The sequence below is a fragment of the Leopardus geoffroyi genome, chromosome B4 (genome assembly GCF_018350155.1).
Source record: "Leopardus geoffroyi isolate Oge1 chromosome B4, O.geoffroyi_Oge1_pat1.0, whole genome shotgun sequence".
In the NCBI taxonomy this organism is placed as follows: Eukaryota; Metazoa; Chordata; class Mammalia; order Carnivora; family Felidae; genus Leopardus; species Leopardus geoffroyi.
The window spans coordinates 74,379,081-74,403,820 of record NC_059341.1 but is presented as its reverse complement, the minus strand read 5'-3'; the positions used below and the strand labels follow the sequence as shown (position 1 = coordinate 74,403,820).

General features: G+C 38.6%; 1 protein-coding gene across 1 annotated transcript in view; it reads left to right on the top strand.

Annotated features, from left to right (window-relative positions):
- Positions 1–24,740, top strand: part of SLC38A4 (solute carrier family 38 member 4) — a 68,451-nt gene that overhangs the window by 4,969 nt on the left and 38,742 nt on the right. The gene's annotated exons all lie outside the window — the stretch shown is intronic.

Here is a 24,740-nt window from a genome sequence, read left to right as displayed (position 1 = left end):
ACAAAACAAAACAAAACCCCAAAGTGAGATAGGGAATGGAGTGACAGTAATGATGTCAACCTCCTAGCTCCAAAGTAGATGTTTATGCCAGTTTAGATTCTGGCTTTTGATAACAGACTTGGAGAATTTAACTCCCACAGTCTCTTGTTCCGTTAGGGATCTTTTATGCCAGTTTTTCATCCCAGGCTCAGAGGTCTGCCTGCCTCTTCACCATTTCCACACTTGTAAAATACTGTTACTCAAACTCTTCTTATTTGGAAGGGAGTTCAAAGGGTAAATGAAATCTACAAATAATCCAAAATCTAATTTCAGTTAATACATTAAATCCTCAACTTTTTAGCATTATATCCCTGGGCAAATTTTTTTAATCTTTTTGAGCTTCTCTTCAACTACAAAATTGAGATCATAATAGCACCTACCTCATGGGATTGTTATGAGGATTAAATGAGTTAACACATGTAAAATGCTTAGACTAATGCCTGACTCATAGTGAGCACTCAATATGGGATTGCTATTATTGTTACTGTTATTTATTCTGCCACCCAAAGCATTATTTGAAATGCTAACAAATGTCTATATGTTCTTTGACCATGTGTTTTCCTCTGTCATAACTAAAATGAAGGAAGCAGAAGAGAGGAAATGAAAAAAGGGATAAATAATAAACAGGATGGTCCAGCCCAGAATAACATCATTCCCTGCATAATAAGATTGAAATGTTCCCTTATTTCCTGTTGGCTATTTGCCCCTATTTCTCCTGATAAATCTCATGTGTATCCGTCATCAAAATGAACATCATCTCCAATTCCCTTGTTTTCTCTCATTTTTGTCTCCATGGTGCCTCACACAGTGCCTGGCACAAACAAATACCCATGCATGTCTGCGGAAGAAAGGAAGGAAGGAAAACAGGGGAGGGGCAGGAAGAGAGGGAGACACAGAATTGGAAGCAGGCTCCAGGCTCTGAACTGTCAGCGCAGAGCCTGAAGCAGGGTTCGAACTCAGGAACCGTGAGATCATGACCTAAGCCAAAGTCGGCCGCTTAACTGACTGAGCCACCCAAGCACCTCAAAATAATTTATTCTTCAAGCAAGCATGTTTTCACTGAAATATTAAAGGCTTTTGCAAAGTGAATTCGTGCCTTACTGACCGTCAATGTAAATCTTTTTAAATAAATGACTTATTCAGTGTGCATTATTGCACACCATTAAGCATGCGGGCAGGGAATCAGGGCGTGTGGAAAGGAATCCCTGCTCCATCATACAGCTGGGCTTCCTGGATTCAGATCTTGGTTCTATCATCTGGATGTGCTGGCTTCCAGTTTGGCTCTCCCGCTTTCTACCTGAGTGGCCCAGATAGAGCTAGTTACTTAACCTCACGGCTTCATTCTCTTCCTCTATAAAATGAGGGAAACGTTTCCTACTTCATAACGATTTTATGAGGATAAAACAATTATACGTGGCACATGGTGAAATTTAGGAGTGTTTGTTAAGCAGCTAAAGAGACTAGTTTTCAAATTCGATGTAATACTAATACTAGCCTTATAGAATTCGGGTGATGATACTGCACGGCACATTATAAATGGTAATGTTACCATTACTATTGCTATTATGACAAATCCTTATTTCTATGTTTCTGCTATGAGGAGTTGGGGCCCTGACGTGGCTTTTCCATTTTTTGGTCCATTGAAAATCATATTGATTCTGCCTTCTGTTTCAGGGTAACTTTTCCTCCCCACCCACCCTGTGTTTGTCCTGTCATTTTGCCTTGCGTCATTCATGCGCTTTTCACACTGCATACTCCTCAGGACAAGGACTTTGCTCTTTGTTTTGGCATAATTTTATACCACTGGGAACACTCATGGCACTATAAAAATGTTAAAAAAAAAAAAGAAAAAAAAAGATGTAATCCCCCCAAGAGGCAACGTTGGCCATCAGCTGGTCGGGCCGCCGCTGTGTCTGCAGTGTTGCTACTCGGAGTGCGGAGTGTGCTGTCCAGAGCATCTCTGGCAGTGGCCGGTGGCTCATGGGCGACGCGTGTCCTGCTCAGCCACCGCCCGTTTGCGCGCTGGGAGCACGAGCTGGGTCGCGGCGCCAGGGAGGACTGCGGGAGGCCACCACGTCAGGGACAGGCGCTGCTCAGGACTTTGCCTGCTTTTGCTGAGACTTCACTAGAGAAACCAGGCGAGTGAGGGAGATGGACTTGGAAAGAGAAGTAGAATTAAAAAAAACTGAAAAAGGAGGGGAGAGGGAGGGCAGCCCTTTCTGGTTTTTAAGAAAGGTTTCCTGTATGCGACATGGGGCTACCCATGCTATAGTCTTATTTTCTGGAATTTCTCCAAATGGGAGGAATGTGGTACATAGATGCCGAATGTTCTTATGAACTGTATGCTCAAACTGATCTTGATTGTTAAAGTGGTCTAACTAAAAACATTCGTGTTTCCAACCTTGCTTCATGAATGCCTGAAAAGCAATCCTATGCTTCACAGCACGACATAAATGGAGCGATTTCATTATAGTCCAGAGAACACATTTCATCACTGTGTTACTCCTTTGTGGTTTTTAAAGCAATTCTTTAGAAACAGCACATTTAAAAAAAATCTGACACTTTTTGGCATGTGTCACGACGCTGTATGTCATTATACTTGCTGTACAGAGGAGTCCATGCTGTTGGTGGACTTCCATACATTTAAGCTTCTTATTTTGAAGTCATTATAGAGTCACAGGAAACTGTAAAGGTAGCACAGGGAGGCCCCATACACCTTTGACCCAGTTTCCTCCAATGGTTACATCTTACAGCTTCCGGGCAATATCAAAACCAGGAAATCGATGTTGGTACAATATGTGTGTACAATATGTATAGTTTCCGTGTCATTTTATCATGTGGACAGATTTGTGCAGCCACTGCCAGAAACAAAACCTAGAACTTCCATTACCCGGATGACCTCCCTTGTGTGACTCCTTTATAGCCATACTCACCTCCTTCTCCCTTTCCCTGACAATGAGATGTTTCCCATCTCCCTACTTTAATTGTTTTGAGAATGTTACATAAGCAGAATCATAGGATATGTGATCTTTTTGCAGTTGATTTTTTTTTTTTCATTCAGCATACCATTCCTGAGATCTATTCAAGTTGTTGTGTCAATAGTTGGGTCCTTTTCGTTGTGAAGTAGTATTCCGGCTGCTTCACCATATTTGGTGGTGAGTTTTCTTCTCAAATGATAGACTTGTCTAGAATGCCAGTTGGATTAAAGGGATACTGAGGGTACTTGGGGAAAGTGTGAGGACAAATTTGGAGAAGTTTTTAACTTCAAAATGACATGTGTGTGTTACAGGGCAAAAGGATGTATAAACTACATTTTTATGTAAAACAGGGATGACTGGCCAACTGGAAAGGAGAAAAGGAATATGGCAGAAAAAAAACTATGAATTTAGACAATAAGATATAAAACATGGCACTTTTTAAGATTTCTACACCGATAGGATTATGTGTTCTGTGCCTTTATCGTTAGTTAGGATGACTCTGGTTTCTTGAAGCTAATTTTAAAAATGCTTCTGCAGTAGGGATTTCCCTGCCAGTCTGTGCTCAGTCACACAGCTTATAACTCAGGGGGCATGGCTGGAAATGACTGAGTGGCTCTCCAGTTTGACAGGGGTCGCTGAGAGTCAAAATAGCATCTTTAGCCCCAGGGCATCTATCAAGGGTCCTGAGACTGTCAGCATTATACTCTTCTGGGCATTCACCCCATCTACCAGTGGGGGGAGCATCTCCCAGAGTTCACTTAAGTCAGGTGTTTTTGGTTTTGTGTTTTTGGTTTTTAATGTTTCTTTTATTTTTGACAGAGAGAGAGAGAGGGAGAGAGAAAGAGAGAGAGAATGAGAGAGCACAAGTGGGAGAGGGTCAGAGAGAGAGAGAGGGAGATACAATCCAAAGGAGGCTCCAGGCTCTGAACTGTCAGCACAGAGCCCGACGCTGGGCTTGAACCCACAAACTGCAAGATCATGACAAGAGCAGAAGCAGGACGTTCAACCACTGAGCCACCCAGGTTGCCCTCTAAGTCAGGTTTTGAAACAAGGATGTTCTTCTGCACCTGAACACCCAGAAGCATCGGGAACCTGGACTCCAACAGCTGTAACTAGCTCAGGGAAGTGCAGCACTTCTGAATAATACTTAGAAGAGTTAGGCTTACACCACCCCCCCTTTAGTTGGCACCTAAAGTTCTCTCCCCCCACCGTGTCCTCCCCAAACAGTGGAGGGAACAAATTATCTACCAGCATCTGAAAGTATAAATACCCATTTGTGTTTTTAGAATTTCACACTTTTCACAGACATATTGTCATTTCACAAAATAACAGTCTAGAGCCCTGACTAGATCCAAGTCTAACTGAAGGCATCATGCTAAGTCACCAATTTAATGATTTCTGTTACCAGAAACATATTCCTTATTCCAAACTCTGCCAGAGGATAGAGGGTAGGTACAGGATGCTGGTTCCAAAGCATAAACATATATGGACTGTCATAGCTAAAATAATTTAGAACTCCTTTTATAGGCACATCTGCTCTCCTGAATCTTTCAAAATGGGACAGAATCTTTGTACCATCTATGTAATTTATTTTATTTTGTGTGAATGTTAGATACCTCACATCGATTTGCAGGCTGTTCTGCTGGGTTACATCTCCTTTATGTGGACCCTAAGGTCCCACAGCCTGTGGTAGGACAGAATTCAGCCTAGCAATCTTGAGGGAGTGAACACTCTGCTGTAAGTCAGGAGACTGAACAAAAGGCTTGCTGAATTTTGTTCACTTCTCTTGCTATTATGCTATTACTTATTTTTTTTTAATATTTTAACGTTTATTTACTTTTGAGACAGAGAGAGACAGAGCATGAACAGGGGAGGGTCAGAGAGAGAGAGCGAGACACAGAATCTGAAGCAGGCTCCAGGCTCTGGGCTGTCAGCACAGAGCCTGACGCGGGGCTGGAACTCACGAGCCGTGAGATCATGACCTGAGCCGAAGCCGGACGCTTAACCGACTGAGCCACCCAGGTGCCCCGGTATTACTTATTTAACTAATGATGACAGTCATTCCAAGGGTGTGATGCGAAATGCAGACATAGGCTACGGTTCCCAACATTGCGGACTTTGGTTTTTTTAAGGGATAACTGAGGGGGTTTGTTTGTTTCTTAAACTCTTTCTTTAAAGCGAAAAAAAACCCAGAGCTTTTCTGAAAGAAAAATAGAAATGCCTCATGTACTATATCAGTGTAGACAAAACCCAAACAGCTGTACAATTACTTTTGAACAATTTTGTAATGCTAGAGCAGTATCCACACTTTACAGAATGACACCAAATATAATGGTTTACATTATTCTTTATACCAGAATTCCGTAAAGTTCAAACTCCTTAATGTGGCCGTCAAGGTCAACCTCAGCCAGACTCTACACAAACACTCCATGTGAGCTGCAGTAGACTCCAATTGTCTTGGTATTATTACTGGGGCCAAACTTCTGATCCCATTTCTCCTGCCTGGAACCACCCTCCTCTCTCTGGAGTCATACCGTTTTTCCTCCATGAAATCTGTTCCATTTGTCCCAGTTCCCATGCGGAGCCCTCCAGTTCAGTTCCAGGTCTTGAAGACAGGTATCCTGTTATGAATAGTGTCCAACAAAAAAGTAGGTACCCAGTAGTGATGGAATGTTGTCAGGAGCTGGGCTCTGCAGTCAGATATGGGGGGTGGGAGTGAGTCCCGGCTCAGTCACCTGTTCACCAGCTTTGGTCTCTGGGTAAATTACTCAGTCTTCTTGAGCACCGGTTGCCTTACATGTAAAATGGGGATAAGAATACTACCTACCTCAAAGGTTAGGGTATTACTGATTTGATACATGTAACATGCTTAGCATAGGGCTGGCTGTCATCGATATGATTACTAATGAGAACTTTAAAAATGAGATTTCAGACTTTACAAAATTAACAGGCTTATGGTCTGAGTGGAGGATGCAGACTAGAAAACTTGGTAGTTCAGGCTTCTCTGTGTCTCTCAACCCTACCTGCTGTCAGAGGAAGGGACAAGGTCCCTTTATGCCTATCAAGGAAGGCAATCTCTAATCCCCACCCACTAAGATGGGACTCAAACAGAGTGAAGCAGAGAGATTCTTTCCTTCTTAGATCTAACATAAATACGTGCAGCTTGGCACCGATTTTATTTTTAGTAAGAAGTGATCAAATGATGAGTACATTTCTATGAAGGGAATAAATAGTAGATGTTGACTTCAAAGAGTAATGAAAGTAGTCATCCATCCTCGAAGCTATTACCAATACAATCTGCAGCCTTAGAAAAGTGAAAAGTTCAATGAATTAACCGGTTGTTGGATCTGCATAATGCCAAATTAGTAGGTTTTCTGATATTCCCTTACAAACTGGTTGATATTTCACTGAAGTGTAGGTTCAGTCCAATCAAGGGCATAATCATTAGTGCACTCTGTGTTCACGGGTTTCTAAACAAACCCTTTTTGTGTCTTGAATTACAGATCTAAAAATGATGGGTTCAGACCACAGCATGCAATTACAAACAGAATGGGGATACTTTAAATAAATAGCAAAGTAGATTAGTTTGGGATGGGGGGGGGAGTCACATACAGATTCTGATTTTATCGTGTTCTTGGGGCCATACCTTAAATACTACTTTTCGCCAAGTGATAGAAACTCTATGTGTACAAGTATTGCAAATAACAACCCCCCAACCCCGAAGATGTCCACAAAAATTTGGTGAGGTGCACATGTACACATGGATATTTATAAATTTCACAGGCGTAGAAGAGAAAAATTCTGTTCAAAAGTCTCATTTGTTGGGGTGCCTGTGTAGCTCAACCGGTTGAGCATCCAACTCTTGATTGATTTCAGCTAAGTCATGAGCTCATGGTCTGTGAGATCAAGCCCCACCTAGCGATTCTGTCTCTCCCTCTCTCCCCACTTGCTCTCTCTCTCTCAAAAGAAATAAATATAAAAACAAGTTTCATTTGTTTAGCTAAGGAGATAGAAAAACTCTTACATAATTAGCGCAGTGTTCTGGTTCAGAGGAAGTTATACCTATCATGGATTGTCAATTTTCAAAAAATCAGAATACAGCAAGATCCATTTTAAAATTAGAATTTTACTCAACACGATTTAATCTTTTGTTAACGTCATCAATAATGGCAAAACTCAAAAATGCTAGGTAATAGGAATTTCTGGTTAGTTGAAGGAATTTAGAGTATCTTCCTTCTGCTTTCAACCTTTTGGTAGGAATACCAAGAAAAACATATGGAAAAGTTCTAAACTACGAAACGTAAACCTTTTTAATATGGTTTCTAATATATTCCGAAGTAGAATATAGACAATGATACTGCATCTTTGCAAAACTTCAACAGTTATTAATACTTGTCTGTTATATTTCATCCATACCCATATCTTTCCTCCCTGCTACCCTTACCACAACCATTACTATATTAGTTCCAAGAGAATCCAAGTCACCAAATAATTTGATCCATACATGATTCAATATGTATCTCACAAAGATAAGTCTTGAAGAATAACCAAATCATCACACCTTAAATAAGCCATTTTCTTAATATTACCAAATTTCCAAGCAGTGTTCATATATGTCTGATTGTCTCTTTATTTTACCCCTAGTTTGTTTGAATCAGAATCGAAATGGGGTTCACACACTCTTTGGTTGATATGGATTAAAAGAGGTTTAAGAGACAGACATAAGTTCAGCCAATCCTCATCTCTTTTCTCACTTGCAATTTATTGGATGGTGAAACCAAGTCATTTGTCCTATGAAATTTCCCATACTCTGAATTTTGTTGATTTCCAAAACTTTTAAAATGTCATCCTCAAGTTTTAATAGTCTGCCTTCTTTAAATCTAACCCTCATAAAATTGCTTCTCTCTCTTTTAAAATGTTTACTTATTTTGAAAGAGAGAGAGAGAGCGAGCGGTGGGGGGGGGGGGGGAACAGAGAGAGGGAGAGAGAGAATCCCAAGCAGTCTCCACAGCACCGTCAGCACAGAGCCCAACATAGGGCTCAAAATCATGAAGAGTGAGATCATGACCTGAGCTGAAATCAAGAGTCGGATGCTCAACCAACTGAGCCACCCAGGCACCCCTAAATTGCTTCTCTTTTAAAGAAAAATTATACCTTGTCATTCTTTGCCTGTTTCTTTGAGGATCCTCCAGCCTACATTTTGCCTAATTTTGTCCAAATATCCTTCATTTTAATGCCTATGATTTACCTAACACTTCTTCCTGATAGAACCTGTCCAACCTGGAATGCCCTTAGGTCAGATTTCAAAACGTGTACTGGCCTCCTCACCCAGGTGCTTACTCAGCTTTCTCTGTATTGTCTCAAGACATCACCAGTAAACACTAGGTTGCTTTGAATTTAAAAATCATGCCACATGACTGCTTTTTTTTTTAGATTTTTTTTTTCAACGTTTATTTATTTTTGGGACAGAGAGAGACAGAGCATGAACGGGGGAGAGGCAGAGAGAGAGGGAGACACAGAATCGGAAACAGGCTCCAGGCTCTGAGCCATCAGCCCAGAGCCTGACGCGGGGCTCGAACTCCCGGACCGCGAGATCGTGACCTGGCTGAAGTCGGACGCTTAACCGACTGCGCCACCCAGGCGCCCCATGACTGCTTTTTAAAAAGTCCTTTTTGATTACGACATATACAAGTATATTTACTAGGAAATTATGTATTTGGGATTTGCTTTAAAATCATAGGGGAGTAAGAGTGGTGGTTTGGATGTAGGAAGACTGCCACGGTTGATAACTGTTCAAGCTAGATAGTGCATCTGTGATGTTTCACTATATTATCCTATCGACATTTGTATAAATTTGAGGTTTTCCATAATAAATGACATATACTATATTACCCAAGCTAAATAATGAAACATTTTAGGGGCCTATGTTGTGACACCTTTGCTAAAAATCATCAAAAAAATCATGCCTAAGGGGGCGCCTGGGTGGTTCAGTCAGTAAAGCGTTCAACTCTTGATATCCGCTCAGGTCATGATCTCACAGTCGTGAGTTCAAGTCCTACATGAGGCTCATGCTGCACATGGAGCCTGCTTGGGATTCTCTCCCCCTTTGCCCTTCACCTCCTTTCTCTCTCTCTCTCTCTCTCTCTCTCTCTCTCTCTCTCTCTCTCTCAAAATAAATAACATTAAAGAAAATTGTGCCTAAGGAACATGCACTTGCTTATCCTATTCCGGAAGTCTGGCTTGCCTAAAAACAAATCAGTTTTAAAGTAAAATGAAATCATCATATAAGTAATGTTTAAATAAAATGGGGACATGGTTTGGAATGATTTGAAACAGGACTCATGCAGAGGTGCTTCATAGGTTTTGTGGTCTGTCTTAAGACTCTGGTGTGGTAGAACTCACTGACGTGCCCCTGGAGCCTAATAGCTAACGAAAGACTCCCAGAAGAGGAGTGAACCAACCTATTCGATTATCCCATAAAAAAGACTCTAGGATAGATTATGAAGGTCACACTACCTCTCCCTGCTACTATGCTAGAGGAACGTGCAGGTCCTATTTTCCAAGATGAAAAGTCAAACACAAACCTTTTCAAAAACCTATCAGCTTTTAACTTTAGTCGGATTTCTCTTTATTTTGTTCAATTGTTGAAAAGAGAATTTAGCACCTTATGCTTACATTAGTCATATATACTAGGAAATGCCTTTTAAAGGGCATATAGCCTTTATCAATAATTTTCTGTTAATTAAATGTAATACAAGTGAAATAATTTATGATGGCATTTATTATTTTTTTTAATTTACATCCAAGGGTAATTTTTAACTGTAATCAGCCATGCAACTACAAAACTCTCGTATATAGGGACCTGCTTCATTACATCTTTTCTGAAGTTGCATGAATTTAATCCCATACGGTATATACGAATTCCCAGTCAGTCCAGTTGAGAATAATTAAGGGAAAGAGTAAGAACTGAGGCTGAAAGTGGAAAGGAAAGGAAAACGGATGCACAGTAAGAAGAAATGCTTTTTGTGTGAAGGCTTGGAACACATGAGTGGAACATAGGTCCTAGGGTAAGCCTTGCTGGGTTCTCACTTTGAGGGGAGGGAGCTACAAGTGTGAAGGGGGGCTGGCAGTGTGTGTTCACGTCTCAGGTTAGAAATACCTGCTTCGAGAGACAGAGGAATAGGCTTCAGAAATATCTACTCCTCTAGGCCTAGTATGTTACTGAAAGGCTTCCAGAAGTTTCTCCATCTCAAGCGTCTGTGTTAATCCTGTTTCTGGGCCCACACTGAGAGATAGCAAGCAGGAGACAATGCCTCTAATCCGTTAAGATCAGAAAGACATTAGACATTTTATTAGAATGAGGTCATACACTGAAAATGTACCCTGGTATATGTAGATTTATATACAGCAAAGCAGTGGGAGTTTGCAATTGTTGGAACTCTGGGAGAGGCCCTAGAGACATTTTCATGAACAAAAGGTGACAAGTCTAAATTTAATTATCCTTATGATTACCAATTTAAAATATGCAATAATATCATTGGTAACACTTTTATGAGTATAAAAATATTATACAGAGTCACACGGGTTTGGCTTGACCCTAATCCCAAACTATATCTTCTCTGTAAGCTATTAAGTTACCCAACCTGGAATTCTCCTGTCACAGACTAAGAATTTGATCCTCTCAGCGGGTGAGAGGTTATTCTGCACTCAGATCCCCCAATGCCTCTGAGCTGTTACTTCTTACATAGTCACTTTTTGAAACATTTTTCATCAGAACTGAAATAAAAAGCCAATCAAAATTCATCCAGCAAAATTATTATTTATGTATCCATTTCTGAATTTGCAGATTTGTAAACATTTTAAGTTTGGCAAAAGATTTAGGAAAACAATTCAGTAGCCCATGTGAGTACATTTTTATTACTCCTTTATTCTCCACCAAAATTAGTTGAGAAAAATAAATTAGGGAGCACACTTTTGAGTAGGGAAAGGACAGAAATAGTCAAGTGGGATGGGCTTCAAATTCCATGGGACTTTGGTCACCAAATACACTAATTGAGGCCAAAAGAAGGCCCAGTCATTTGCCCATCAGCCATAAAACAAATAATTTTCTCACAATAAATAAAGAAATGTTTTACATTTGCTCCTTAGAAATTGTTTGGGGTTCTTTTTGGATTCTGTGGGTTTCACTTTTAACAAACTCAAACTTGTATAGAAACTATCAGACAAAATAAAAATAAGGCATATTTATATGTCATGCATTTAATAAAATGATAGTCATTAGCCCAAACACTTACACTGCTGTGGTTGTGTCTTCTTTGCCAGAGTCCCTATTATGCAGCCCAATATACTAAACCTTTAAGACTCCTTTTGAGGAAAAAAAAGTAATGAAAAGTACTTAGGAATATTCTAAGTATTTCTCAGTATTATCATGGTCTCCTATGAAAATATCACTGCATACATTTCCATTTTGCCAAATATCTAAACTATCTGTACATCTAACATACTTTTTTGAATGTTCCTTTAATAAAAAAAAAAAAAAAAAAAGCTCTCCTTATCGTAGAAACACATATACGCTTTGTGTTGCAGTGGTTGCTATGACAAGTCTGTATATTTTATTAAATACCAGACCAGAGCAAACAGACGTTGCAACAGAGGTGGTGCTAGGGGCATCAAGACCTTGTCAGCATGTCTGTTATAAATATATATTTTTTCAGGGCTTCCTACATGTGAAATGTTAACTCTGTAACAAGTTAACACAAGACAACAAATGCTATTGCCCAAGTGGCTGAATGTTTTAAGGGGCCCTAAAATAGGAAAGAAAATGAAGCCATTTCTTCTGGAGATCTGTGAATATTATAAATAACAAAAGTTTGGAGACCATTCCTGAAATGGCCAGTAGGCCTAGAAATTCAACTTGCCAACTGGTTTTCAGCCAAGAATACCGACTAAAATTTTTCAATTGCGGTTTGTACATGACCATTATTCTTCTGAATCAAAAATAATCTCCTGCTTAACAGTAGGTTCTCATAAAAATTTTAAGGACCTAGGCTATTTTATGTGGTTCACTGATTTAAAAATATACAACCACCACCAACAATAAATAATATTTATTTAGTCCTTACTGTATCTCAGGTCCTATTCTCAGCTCCTTACATGTTATTATCTTACCTGGGGAAACATAAAGCATATGTATGCCTTCTTTAATCAGTTACTGTTCTGTGCAAAAATAAGGAGGAACTAAAAAATAAAAAGAGGTCTTAATTTACCCATCTACCTAAGACATAAAGTGAGGGCATCTCCATAAGATTCACAGAGTCAGAGGGGGAGACAGATGCCCTCTGAACACCAAGAACCCTTGAAACACTGTTTTCTTCCCCCATCTAGTCAATGCAGGCATCCTCTCTTATGTATCAGTTGTGCCAATTATCCTCAAATGATTTCAGTGACCACAACATGGAATAACTGATGGTGGTTAGATGAGATAATGCAGTGCTTTAAAAGAAAATCCTTTCCTAAACATTTTAGGTGAAAATGCATGTGCCACAAAGCCATACGACCTCATCTTTTTCTGCATACTAAAAGTGAATCTGCTTATACACCTAAATATTCCTCTTGGGGATATCAAAACATCTGTGACCACGTACATAATAAAAACTGAGTGCTTTTATTTGCTGAAATCCCAGGAAAAAGAATAAACAGAGCCCTCGGTTTTTCACTCCAGCTGGAATGATTCAGCTTATTGAGGTCATCATGAGGAGATTTCTCTAAGACATCTGAAAATGTGTTTCATCTTTTTGCCACATATTTCTCAATCCTTATATTAGTGTAATAAAAATAAGTTGTGTCGGATATTTAAGAAATATTTAAATAATGTTTCTTGTGATCCAAAACCTGACCAGAACACACGGAGTACAATCCTAGGGAGTCTTTCAACAATTCACTCTGGCCTCCTCCTTTTCTCTTCTCTTTCATTACGGAGCTCTCGCTCCTATTGTTTCTCTTCTTAAAGGGGCATTGGCAGTGACAATGGGGCATGGGAGTGATACAAACATTGTGTACTTAACAATTGCCCCAGGAAAACCAGTGTATACATTGGGCTGTAACTAATTCAGCAGATTCGTTTTGTTATCCTACCACCACATAGTGGGGCTGACTCTTTTTTTTAACTAAGTTTACCTTTTACCTTAAAACTTTTTTTTGTTGTTTTTTTTAATGTTTATTTATTTTTGAAAGCAAGAGAGGCTGAGCATGAGCCCAGGAGAGGCAGAGAGCGAGGGAGGCAACAGAATCTGAGGCAGGCTCCAGGCTCTGAGCTGTCAGCACAGAGCCCAACACGGGTCTTGAACTCATGAACCGTGAGACCATGACCTGAGCCGAAGTCGGACGCTTAACCAACTGAGCCCCCCAGGTGCCTCCCTTATGACATTTAAACTGGGTTGTTGAGACCATGAATCTTAGTAGTCTGGGTAGGTACTACCATAATGACACCTAACGATGCCTAAAGGCATCTATAGTCATGTAATAAATATACTTCAATATTACTGTTTTGGAGGACAACAGGGACTTGTTCATGTCAGTATATTCACACTGGTGTGGAAACAGCTCAATATGTCAGCAACTGGAAGAGCAACTGTCTGGTTTTTTTTTTTTAATGTTTACTTATTTTTGAGAAAGAAAGGGGGGGAGGGGCAGAGAGAGAGGGAGATAGAGGATCTGAAGTGGGCTCTGCGCTGACACCCCGATGCGGGGCTCGAACTCACAAAGCATGAAATCATGCCCTGAGCTGAAGTCGGACGTTTAACTGACTAAGCCACCCAGGCGCCCAAAGAACAACTATCTGAAAGGGGAAGAGGTAGAAAGGAAGCAAAATACCAGTGTACACATCACCAACTTCCATCCGCAGCACACGGTTATTCACATTCATACCCATACCACCTAATGGGTAAAAAAAAAAAAAAAAACCTGGTATGTTTCCCAAATAGTGTTAAGAATATTTTATAAGAACACTAAAGGTTGTAATCAAATGTTATTTTTAATGTCTATAAAGCATTCTGTATGAAAACACCTGCAGGTATGCTTTCCCATTTCTAACAAAGACCGAATTAAACTGGAACTCATACAGGATTTGACAGCACAGTCTCAAAGACTTCAGTTCAAATTCTGAGCAGTTGTATCCAGGTTAGCCTCAAATTAACGAGAAGGAGCCTATGTGCCTGCTTGTAAGACTTGTTCGTGTTGAAGAGATGTAAAGATGGAAGTGATGGGGTCCTGTCTGATCAAGAAGCTGCCTCAGAGAGCCCTTCACGTGGCCTGCTTGCTTCGCCATGCACTGATTGATAATGATGAAAAGGATCTTGCAGCTGAATCAAGTGACAATGATTGGATCAGAATTATAGTTGAGAGTAGAAATTATAGTTGAGAATTCGTAGAAATTAGTATTAAAACTAATACTAGTATTAGTATTAAATAGGTATTAAAATTAGTATTAGTATTAGAATTAGTAAAAATGCCCAGCAAGAGCTCAAATCCCAGAGTATAAGCAAAATGTAGGTCACTTCCTTTGGCATTTGGAAAATGTGTTCTCGGTATATCTGTGGGTCTTCATGTTTTGTTAGTGTCACCAAAGAAATAAAAAATAAAGAAATAACCCAAAGCCAAGCCAAGCCAAGCCTCTCCCTCACCCAAATCTACCGGTACATTTACATGTTTAAACACTGGCTCTGAGGACAGGTACAGGGGTAAATATGTACCATGGGGCTGTTCAGCTTCACAGGTTGGTTAATGTTAAATAAACACATATTGCAAATCATGTCTTATTACGAGGTTGTTTTCTGAGATTCCACGGGTCAGGGTCAAAACCTGCCATTTTCTAGCTTTTCGACAGGGCTAATCAATAGTGTAACAAGTGGAATAACGTTCTAATTAAACAGTGACAATACACTTCCAAAGCAAAGGTGTCGAAACTATTTTATGATCAATCAATTTTGCTAATGTCCTATTGCCCTTATAAACAGCACAAAAGAAAAAAAACACATCTACCTTTTACATTTATAATGATTAAATATCCATTATCTCATTTACTTCTCACAGTAACCTGGGATAATGGTTTCTGTTAGACCAGTTTGAAAGAGAAAATTGAATTCCAGAATATTTACGTGACTTTATCTGCTTATTCAACAAAGATGTATTAAGTGGGTGATACTGGGTTTTGAAGTCAGAGACAATTCTTTAAAGACACAAATACATAATGTTTACCATGTGCCACTCTTGTAAATTCTCTACAAATATGAACTTAGTTATTCGTCATAACAGCGGTGTAAGGCAGGCACTATCATAACCTCCTCTTTACAGATGAAGGGCCTGGGGCAGGGAAGTGGCCAACTTGCCCCAAGTCCGACAGCTAATAAGTGACAGAAATTGGATTTAGATCCAGGCATTCAAGCCCCAGAATCTATACTAGTTGACCCTGTGCTATGCTGAATAAGGCACAGCATCTGCTCCCAAGGACTTTCAAAGTCTAAAAGGGCAGACGTGTAGACAAACGTGTCAGTACAGTTCGTAGGAAGCAGAGGGCGCGGAGGAGGGATGGTTAACTCTAACTTGTCCAGAAGCTCTCAGCTGGCAGGCGGCAGAATGGGAATCAGATCCAAATCCATGAATTTGGACTCCAGAGCCCATGTGCTCTCCATTTCATAGAGCAGGCCCATATTTGATAAAAGGGTTTAGAATGACAATAAGAAAGCAATGCGCTCATAGGAACATAGCATGTGAACCAAAGGATAAAGACCATGCTTCTCTAAATAGGAAAAAGAAAGCACTGTGGTTCCTAACAGATATAAGATACAGGTATACAGATCTCCCTCTCATCATCTGTGTAATACATACATGTATAATACATATAACACATAATTTAATATATATGTAGATACCAGCAGAACTCTCAAGTATATCAAATCAACTGCAAAATTCCTCAGTTATTCTAAGGCTTGCAGTCGGTCAGAAAAAAAAACAACAACAGATATTCTACTCGAAAGTAGGAGAAAGGCCTAAAGACATGGAGACAGTGATGAGCATCATTCTGGGCATATAATAGATATTCAGTGATTACTGGCTGACTGATTGATTTACTGAAAACAAGCAAGAAAAAGAAAAAAGACTAGAGATGATGCATTCTGTTGCTCACCTTTTAACCTTGTTGAAAATTTTGATGAGAATTAGGTAAACTGAAACATTTAGAATCAGGATTTCACGTCAACATACCAATTTTATGATGAACAGGTCTCTATTGGGCAACCATTCTGATATTTCTTTGACCCCTGTATAAGTGTGGCTACCAACTATTTACATTTCTACGTTTTGTAGTCCAAGCAGGGGCAAAAAGAACTCCACAGGAAAGAAATATTTGGCCAGTTTGTAAGTGTACTTCTAATTGTATTTTTGGCACATAGTAGTTGTATTTGTAAGTGTATTGTGGGCACATAGTAGGTCCCCAATAAATGATAATGTGAAGTTCATTTGCTCTTCCCAATGGTCCTGTTATTATCCCAAGAATTATATACTTTTTATAAATGAGAAAATGAAGACCCAGAGAGTATACCAATTTGTTGATAGTTCCCATAGCTAGTGAATGATGGAATTAGAACTTGAACCCAGATTTCCTGAATTGCAAATGTCAAGTGCTAGCATAACAAAGGAAGAAGAACTTGTTCAGCCATTCAGATCCTTTTGGGCCCCAAAAACTTTCTCCAGGTAGACTGCAAGGGATGAATAGGGATCCTTTCAAGACAAAAATGTGAAGCTCTTTTCAGGCCTCCTATGAAAAAACTAATGTTAAAAGTCTTATGCAAGATTCAAAGGAAGTGCCATCAGCTTTAAAACTTAAGAGCACAAGCACAATTATTTGAATCTATGTGATTATCTTATGCACATGTAAATATCAGATCACCCATAATTAAGAAGTATCAGTCTTTAAGCTGTTATTTATCATACTACTCTAGGTGCTATAAAAAGGAATTTGAATATAGATGCTTACAAATTAAGATACCAATATTACTGGATAAATTACTCATAATTATGCATCAATCTTTACTTTGATGTATTTTAATATAATTAAGTTTAGATATGTTGAACCTTAGATTCTAAATTTAAAAATAACCTTCAAATAGCTAGGAAAGAATAGAAAGAGTCAAGATTTCTATAGTTAAAACTTCAATTTCTGTAAGACTTGTAATTAGCTCCTTTCTCGTGTATTTTACATGATATGAAGCAAAATACCTATAAACCTAAACTTTTCTTTTCTTAGCCAAATTATATGATAACAACCCTGATGGTCTAAACACAAAGCAGAGGTCCCAGCCCACCTGAACACTTTCTCCAAGAATGTAATGCAGGCAAGAATTGCCCCAGGCTACCCTAGTGGTGTGTGTGTGTGTGTGTGTGTGTGTGTGTGTGTGTGTGTGTGTGTGTTTCCTGTTTGCAATCTTTATTATCACAATTTCTAACACATTTTCTTCACGTATCTGAAGTGTTCGTACTGTTCGGCTGTTCTTTTTTATAAGCTCATTTGAACAAAACAACAACAGAAAGACAAGGCACCCAAAGCCTAGTGAGATCCCACTTCCCACCTGCTACCTCTCCCATCGCTTGCCTCCCAGCTTGCTGCTTCTTGCCTCCTTTGCCTTTGCTCATGCTGTCCCTGCGCTGGTGGTCTGCTCCCCATCCCTCGGATCCTGGCCAGCTCCTGTTTATTCTTTTAGTCTGAGCCCAGCTGTCATCTCCAGGAAGTCCTGTCCATCTTTCTCAAACTGAGTTGGGTGCCACACTTATCCTTCCCATCAGTTCTTACAGGCATCTCACCTACTACCTTACAGTGGCCTGACCTACATAAGCAGTGGATTCCCTTGAGAGTCCAGGGCTTCAGAGACTGGATCTTCATTTTTTATTGTCTCTATTGCCTTAGCCCCTCCCACAAAGTCTGGTTCATAGATGTTCAATAATGAGTGAGTAGATGAAGATAACTCCTTCCACTGTAATAGAAATTGACTATCTCACAGCATTATGCTAGAAATAGTGATGTCCATTTTTCTCCACAATATTTTGAGAACTATTAGCGTACCTCCTGCTGGTGGGGAAAAAGCAATCCCTCCTTTCAAACAAACTGGACATGTATAACTTTGTCTTGACTCTAAATAACTCATAAGTGCCCATTCAGAATCGAAGATTTTTCAAGAGGGTTGATTATTGCTGGTCAAGCACCCAAAATACCCTCACCAGAAATAGACATTTATTCGGGATAAAGAATTGTTACAAAACCTAGGAGAGGAACTCTTTATATTGTTTTTGTCTTTAATACACGTTTATTGTTTTTCTTATGGTGAAAGTAATCCGTAATTTTTAAAGATTATTTGCAAATATTGATGAGAAAGAGATTATCCATGTTTCCCCAATTGGGAGATAACCACTATTCGTATTTTGATAGGTGTTCTTTCAGGCATTTTTCCTTTGAATCTGTTTGTGTACATATATGTAAGTTTAAAAACACAGGGATCATATTACTATTAGATTTTGTGATTTGCTTTTAAAACCTATAGTTACAATTTTTGCATACCTTTATTATTCCTCGAATATTCTTTGAACACATGACTGGTAATTATTGCTTTATATTCCGGGAAGGCAGTTCTCTATAAAAGGACTAATGCATATAATATGAGCATTCGCTTTACCCCACCTTACCATTGGCTCTGAGAAGAACAACTCAGGAACTATTGCATTTTAACATATCACAGGATCCATCAATTGAAATAATTATTACAATGTTTTCCATTGCAACTTCATATATAAGTTCCAAAGAAAGGTTTTGGATGCACAGATTGAAATCATTGTCCTTAACAGAGACTTTCATTAATTCAACATTTATACAGTGCCTATTATAACCCAAGCATAGGCTAAAATTAATCAAGGTAAGCAAGCAAAAGAAATTGTTTACAACTAAATTGGCTGTCTAGACATACTTGAATCCATCCCCAAACCTCCTAAACCATCTGACTGAATGTCCCCCCTCTGCTGCTGTCCTGCTAAGTAAGGTCAAGACATTTACTTTACCTGAGTCAATTTTCCTACATTTAAAGAAAGATTGATGCTACCAACTTTACACCCAGCTTTCCAGGAATTATAATTCCTCATTCAAGCCACCCACAAAGTACAAAAAAACCCAGGTAGTCTTACTGCCGCTGGGCACTGGTAACCCTTGTAGCAGAGAGGATGAAGTGTATCAGTCTGTAAGTGCCCTGCAAAGAGCTCTGAGCCTGTGGCCCTGCCCTGGAGTTGCTGACAGCCCAGCAGGAGAGATGAACATTCCTGGCAGAAACCTGCACCTCATTTACTGCACAGACCTGATGCAGGAAATCCTCTGTGAGAGACTCAGTTCCGTGAGAACTGTCATTGTCAACTGTGACAGATCTCACTCTGCTCAGATTCCTTTGAAAAACAGTTTGTGGTAGACATGCACACTTTATTTCAACATTGAGGCCAGCCTGACCATATCGCTTGTTAACAGGGACACTGATTCCTTTACAGCACAAGTTCATGTCCTCACCTTTTGGGAGCCCCCTTCCCATTAAAGATCCCATTGAGTGTTCTGCCTCCTTACAGCCTATTGGGTCACAGCTCAAGATACTGTTGGGAGTCCAAGCTCAGGCAAGATGGCACCAGGTTTACAATCTCCAATCAATGATAAAATTACAAAATCAAGATGTCTAGAAAATGTTATGGTAGAGAATTTGCTTTTAAAGGAAAGGGATGGATGGGAATATAAAGGAGAGCAATGGAACTTACTGTGCTGTGGCCCCCAAAGAATAGTTTTTAAACCCTCAATTGCTCTTCATTAGAAAGGCAGTCAACTCAAGCTCCCATTGTGTTAATACTGCATTCTGCACAAAGAACTGAGATGAACAAGGTGATTTAGCTGGAAGTGTTGTTATCATTATAGTTCTACATCGCCTTCCTTCCCAGGGCTGACTCCTCAAGCAGGCATTGTAAAGGGTAGGAATCATTCTTCAAAGCAAACTTTTAAAAGCTCTAATTTAGCATTTAGGATTTCGGTATATTATTTTAAATCGTAACCAGCCATAAGCCTCACAGACCTTGTTATCTTTTACCCCGACAGATCTGCCTAGGCAGAAGTTGGAATGAACTTTTGATACTGTTTTCTTTGCATCATTTCAATGTGGGATCAAAAAATAAAGATTGACAAGAATTGGAGTTGCTGAAAAGACAAATGGCAGAGAGCAAAAATAACAACATGAGCTGTCTTCTAACTAGATTTTTTGTTTTTTGTTTTTGTTTTTTGGGTTTTTTTTGTTTTTTTATTTTTGTTTTTTGTTTGTTTCATTTTGTTTTTTGGTTTTTGTTTTTGTTTTTTGGTCAGCTGAGGCTAAAAGGAATCTTCTATTTAGGTCTGTGGCAAAGTCTCTTAAATTTGTCAACCTGCTCCAAACTTGTTTGCTAATTTTGCAACATAGTAGTTGACTATGCAAACATTTCCAAAACATTCCATTGTATAACTGTAAAGGTGCTGTAGGCTGGGTTGAAAAGAGGGGCAGGCCATCAACTAAGTCACTTTCTCAGAATGCATGGGTCATTGCATTTTTCTTGGTCAGGGAGTTTTTAGAGCAGAAAAGCAAGGTCTCTTCCAGGGGCCTGGGCTGGGAGGTCCTTTGAGGTCTCTTATTTGAGAGTGTTTCGAGTTTCTGAAGGTATCCCCAAATGAGGCTATTGAAAGTCATTTGTATTGTACGTGGGTTTAGGTGTTAATTTGCTAAATAGACATGTTGATAATGTACTACATTTAATAAGCTTGTTTTGGGCTTTAAGTAAATTTTTAAATATATTTGGAGCCTTAAAAAATGGAAGTGGCCTAAGATTCGATGGACATCTGACAGGCTGTGCTGAAGGAGGATTAGACAAACATTAATCTTTAGTTCTTTTTAAGTTTATTTATTTATTTTTCAGAGAGAGTGAGAGAGTGAGGAAGAGAGGGCCAGAGAGAGGGGGAGAGAGAGAACCCCAAGCAGGCTCCAAGCTGTCAGTGCAGAGCCTGATGTGGGGCTTGATCTCACAAACCATGAGATCATGACCTGAACCTAAATTAGGAGTCGGATGCTTAACTGACTGAGCCACCCAGGCACCCCTTAATCTTTAGCTCTGTGTCTACAATTAATTTGGCATGTGGCTCTTTGGGGGTATTCAGTTTTATCTGCCTTTATTCTGTATTTTTTATTCTGTGAGTTGAGGTTAATAACTATAAAACCATAGAAAAAGACACCTACAGCAATACCTAAGCTTTCATCATTCTGCAAGTTATACAAAGACTATTGTAGCTCAAGTATATACACAGTCAACTCACCTTCGGGATCATAGAATTCTGTTATTTGAATTATTTAGAAAGATTTCTGTAACATTTCTGCACGGAATTTTTTTTTCTTTCATTTTTTCTTGTGTCCATATTGAGAGATAAAATGAAGAATTTGGAGTGCCAAAGCATGACATCAAAAAAAAAAAAAAAAACCACAAATTCTCTTCAACACTGTAAGCCTGAAAATGAAAATCCAGAGGGTAAAAACTACATCAAAAAGAAATAATCAAGATCTTGTTTCTGACTGCAGTTGTCCTAGTGTCTATTTTTAAGAATGACTTGGTAAATCAGGTAGACATTTACCCACAGTATGATAGGAAATAGTTGGATTAATGTAAGTGCCCATATTTGGAAGCACTAATATTGACTGTAGGATGATGGACATATAGTCTCGGGACTTGATCTACTTTATTAGATTTTGAGTTTATGAAGCTAAAGGCTGAAAATGATAAAAAAAAAAAAAGTAACTTCTTGGAAAATAAGGCATCACAAAAAGAACGTAGTTCTTTTCTGCTCTAAAAGAGTGTCACTTTTTTAGCAAGGTTAAAAAGAAAGACGAGAAAAAGGTAGGTGACCTAAAGAGAAGTTAAAACAGGAGCAAAGAAAAGGAAGGGAATGCAGGTACAGACATGATACAAAATGATTAAAAATTAGGTAATTTGGTTTCTTCTTAGTCAATACTGTTTCTACCCTCTTCTGCCAGTTTGGCTATAATCAGATCATATTTCCAAGTATTATTTTGTCCCATGACTAAAATTAGAAATTTGGGTGCAGTTCTTATGAGAACAAGAGGTTATCTTTCTCAGTGTCATTGCAAAATGCCATGATGGTCTGGCTAAGGCATTTTTTTTTAATTGTTGACTCATTTTGACTTGATCCAGCTGGAACTTTCTGAGGACAGCACTGAAAGTGGAAATTTTAAACAAGATAATCAGTGATTTTAAATATAAGCAAGAAAAGTTTTAATTCAATGTATAGGTAGGATCTGAACTTATTTTGAGCCAACAATTTTGTACTTTCAATAGATAACATATTGGGATATACGCTCTAAGACCTTATCTGTACTATCTGAAAATGATAGCCACAGATGGATGGATGAGGTGCCAAAATGGATGCGTTATCACCATGTATTCTCTTCCTGTATATAAAGAAAAATGAAGATTGTATTGCAAGTTTCTTGTTTTTCATAGGATAGTCACATAAAATTCATGGCATGTATGGTGAGCTAGTAAAAGTGATAAATCGGAACAGTAGTATAAGAAAGAGTCAAACCACCAGTGACTTTGGTATAGATCCTTTCCATCTGCCTTTTCTTCTGCCATTATCCTCAGATAGGTAAATATCACCAAAGCCAAACTATCATTCAACCTCCTCACTGACCTCCATGTCCCTGCCTCCATCTCCTCCTTCTTCCTACCTGCCTCCCCTTCCTGCTGATTTTATAATTTTTTTTTCAGAAGCCTTCAAGAGATCCTTATCATTAAAATTCTGAGCTTCTTTTACAGTCTGGACTATTCCATTCTATGTTTTTTTGTTTGTTTGTTTGTTTGTTTGTTTGTTTTTGCCAGAACACGCTTTAGTCTGTTTACAGTTTTCACTCAGGATGCCTTTCCTTTTTCTTTCTACCTATTGGGATCTCATGTGGACTTTGAAGGTCCTCCTCAAAGTCCATGGGCTCCATAACTCCTTCTTGGATGGTTTCAGCCCCAGGGGACTCTTCATCTTCCGGAGTCCTGTGCAATTATGCTGACATTAACTGTGTTATAGTCTGGGAAGTCAGGTATCCCTTTATGTGGTCATATCTTATCCCTTGGGTCCCCTTTCTCCTTAACCCATGTACCAAGTCTCCTATATCTGCTCCTGGTAACACTTACATGAATTCCTTTTATGAAGGATCAGTTAAAGTGTTTGTCATCTTCTTGCCCAGACTTGCTTCATTTTTCACTACCCACAGATTTTTCATTGTATTCATTTTTTAAAGTCGGTACATATTCTGGTTCATTACCTCTTCCTAGAGTGGTACTGGAGCCAAATCAGAGACTAAATGAATATGTTGCATTTGCCATGCTTTAAAAATCAAAAGAGCAAAGACCTATTACCAAATGTATATAAAATTACATCACGTATGATTTTAAGAAATATGTAGAACATGAAACTATAGCGTTAAGTCTGTTTTCCTGATGAAAGGCAAGTTACAATGAGTTTCATCAAAAGCAGACTATACGTTTTTTCATTAATTGAAATACCTAAACATGTCAAAAATTGAGGGAAGAAAATAGTCAAACAAGCTCCTAAGCTGTTTTAATTCAGCTAACTTTTATCAAATTAATTTTCATATGTATATATTTGAGTTTTAAGTCAGTGTTAGCAAAGTTTGTGATAAGAATTTTGCAATTAGAATAGATTCAGAAGAAATATAGACCTCTCTTATGTGTGTTTTTTATTTTAATCTGATATGCTAGTTTACTATAATTTAGCGCATTTGAAGAAGATCTGAATTATAAATGAAATCTAAACTAAAATTTTAAGAGAGGAAAACTTTAGTGATTTATACATTTATCTCTATCCTTTTTAATATGAAGATACCATGGAATGAAATTCACATATTAGATTTTTTTTCAGCTGACCCACTATGAAATGGAATGTTACTAGAATACAGATATTTAATCTTCTAACAATTAGTGCAGGTTTTTGCTTGTTTAATCTTATACTCATCTGGTAACTTTGCAAAAAGAAAAATCTTAAGTTGGAAAGATCACAGTTTAAACAATGGAAGTGCTTTGAAAAGGAATAGTCTCTAAATTTTTCTGAAGTTAAAATTAATATATTTGTTATAATTTTTCCCTAGACCATAATAATTTTCACAAAAAAACAAATCTACAGAGTGATTTTGAAAAATAAAGAACAAGCTAACTAAGACACAAATACAAGCCAAGATACCATATTAAAGTTAATAGACCAAATGGGCACATTTGAAAAGGAAATTAGAAAGGGGTGAATGGACATTTTACTTAAGCTGCTGCAGGGCACTAACTATTAAGAATTTCTTACTCAAAGAACAATGCTTAGTTGTGTTTTTATAGAAATAGAGAGCTGACCCATGTGTTGTAATCTAACATTTCTTCTGATTGGTCATCAGATTGTTCACTCATGTCATAAATATTTAAAAGGCAAAGAACCCTGAATTCTGGATTGATTTTTAATCTTTTTTTCACCTCACTCTGATATGTGTAATTGATACATTTTCATAACAGAACAAATTATATGCCAACACACTTTGACTTTCTCTAAGTTGTGGAAAGCCAAATAGA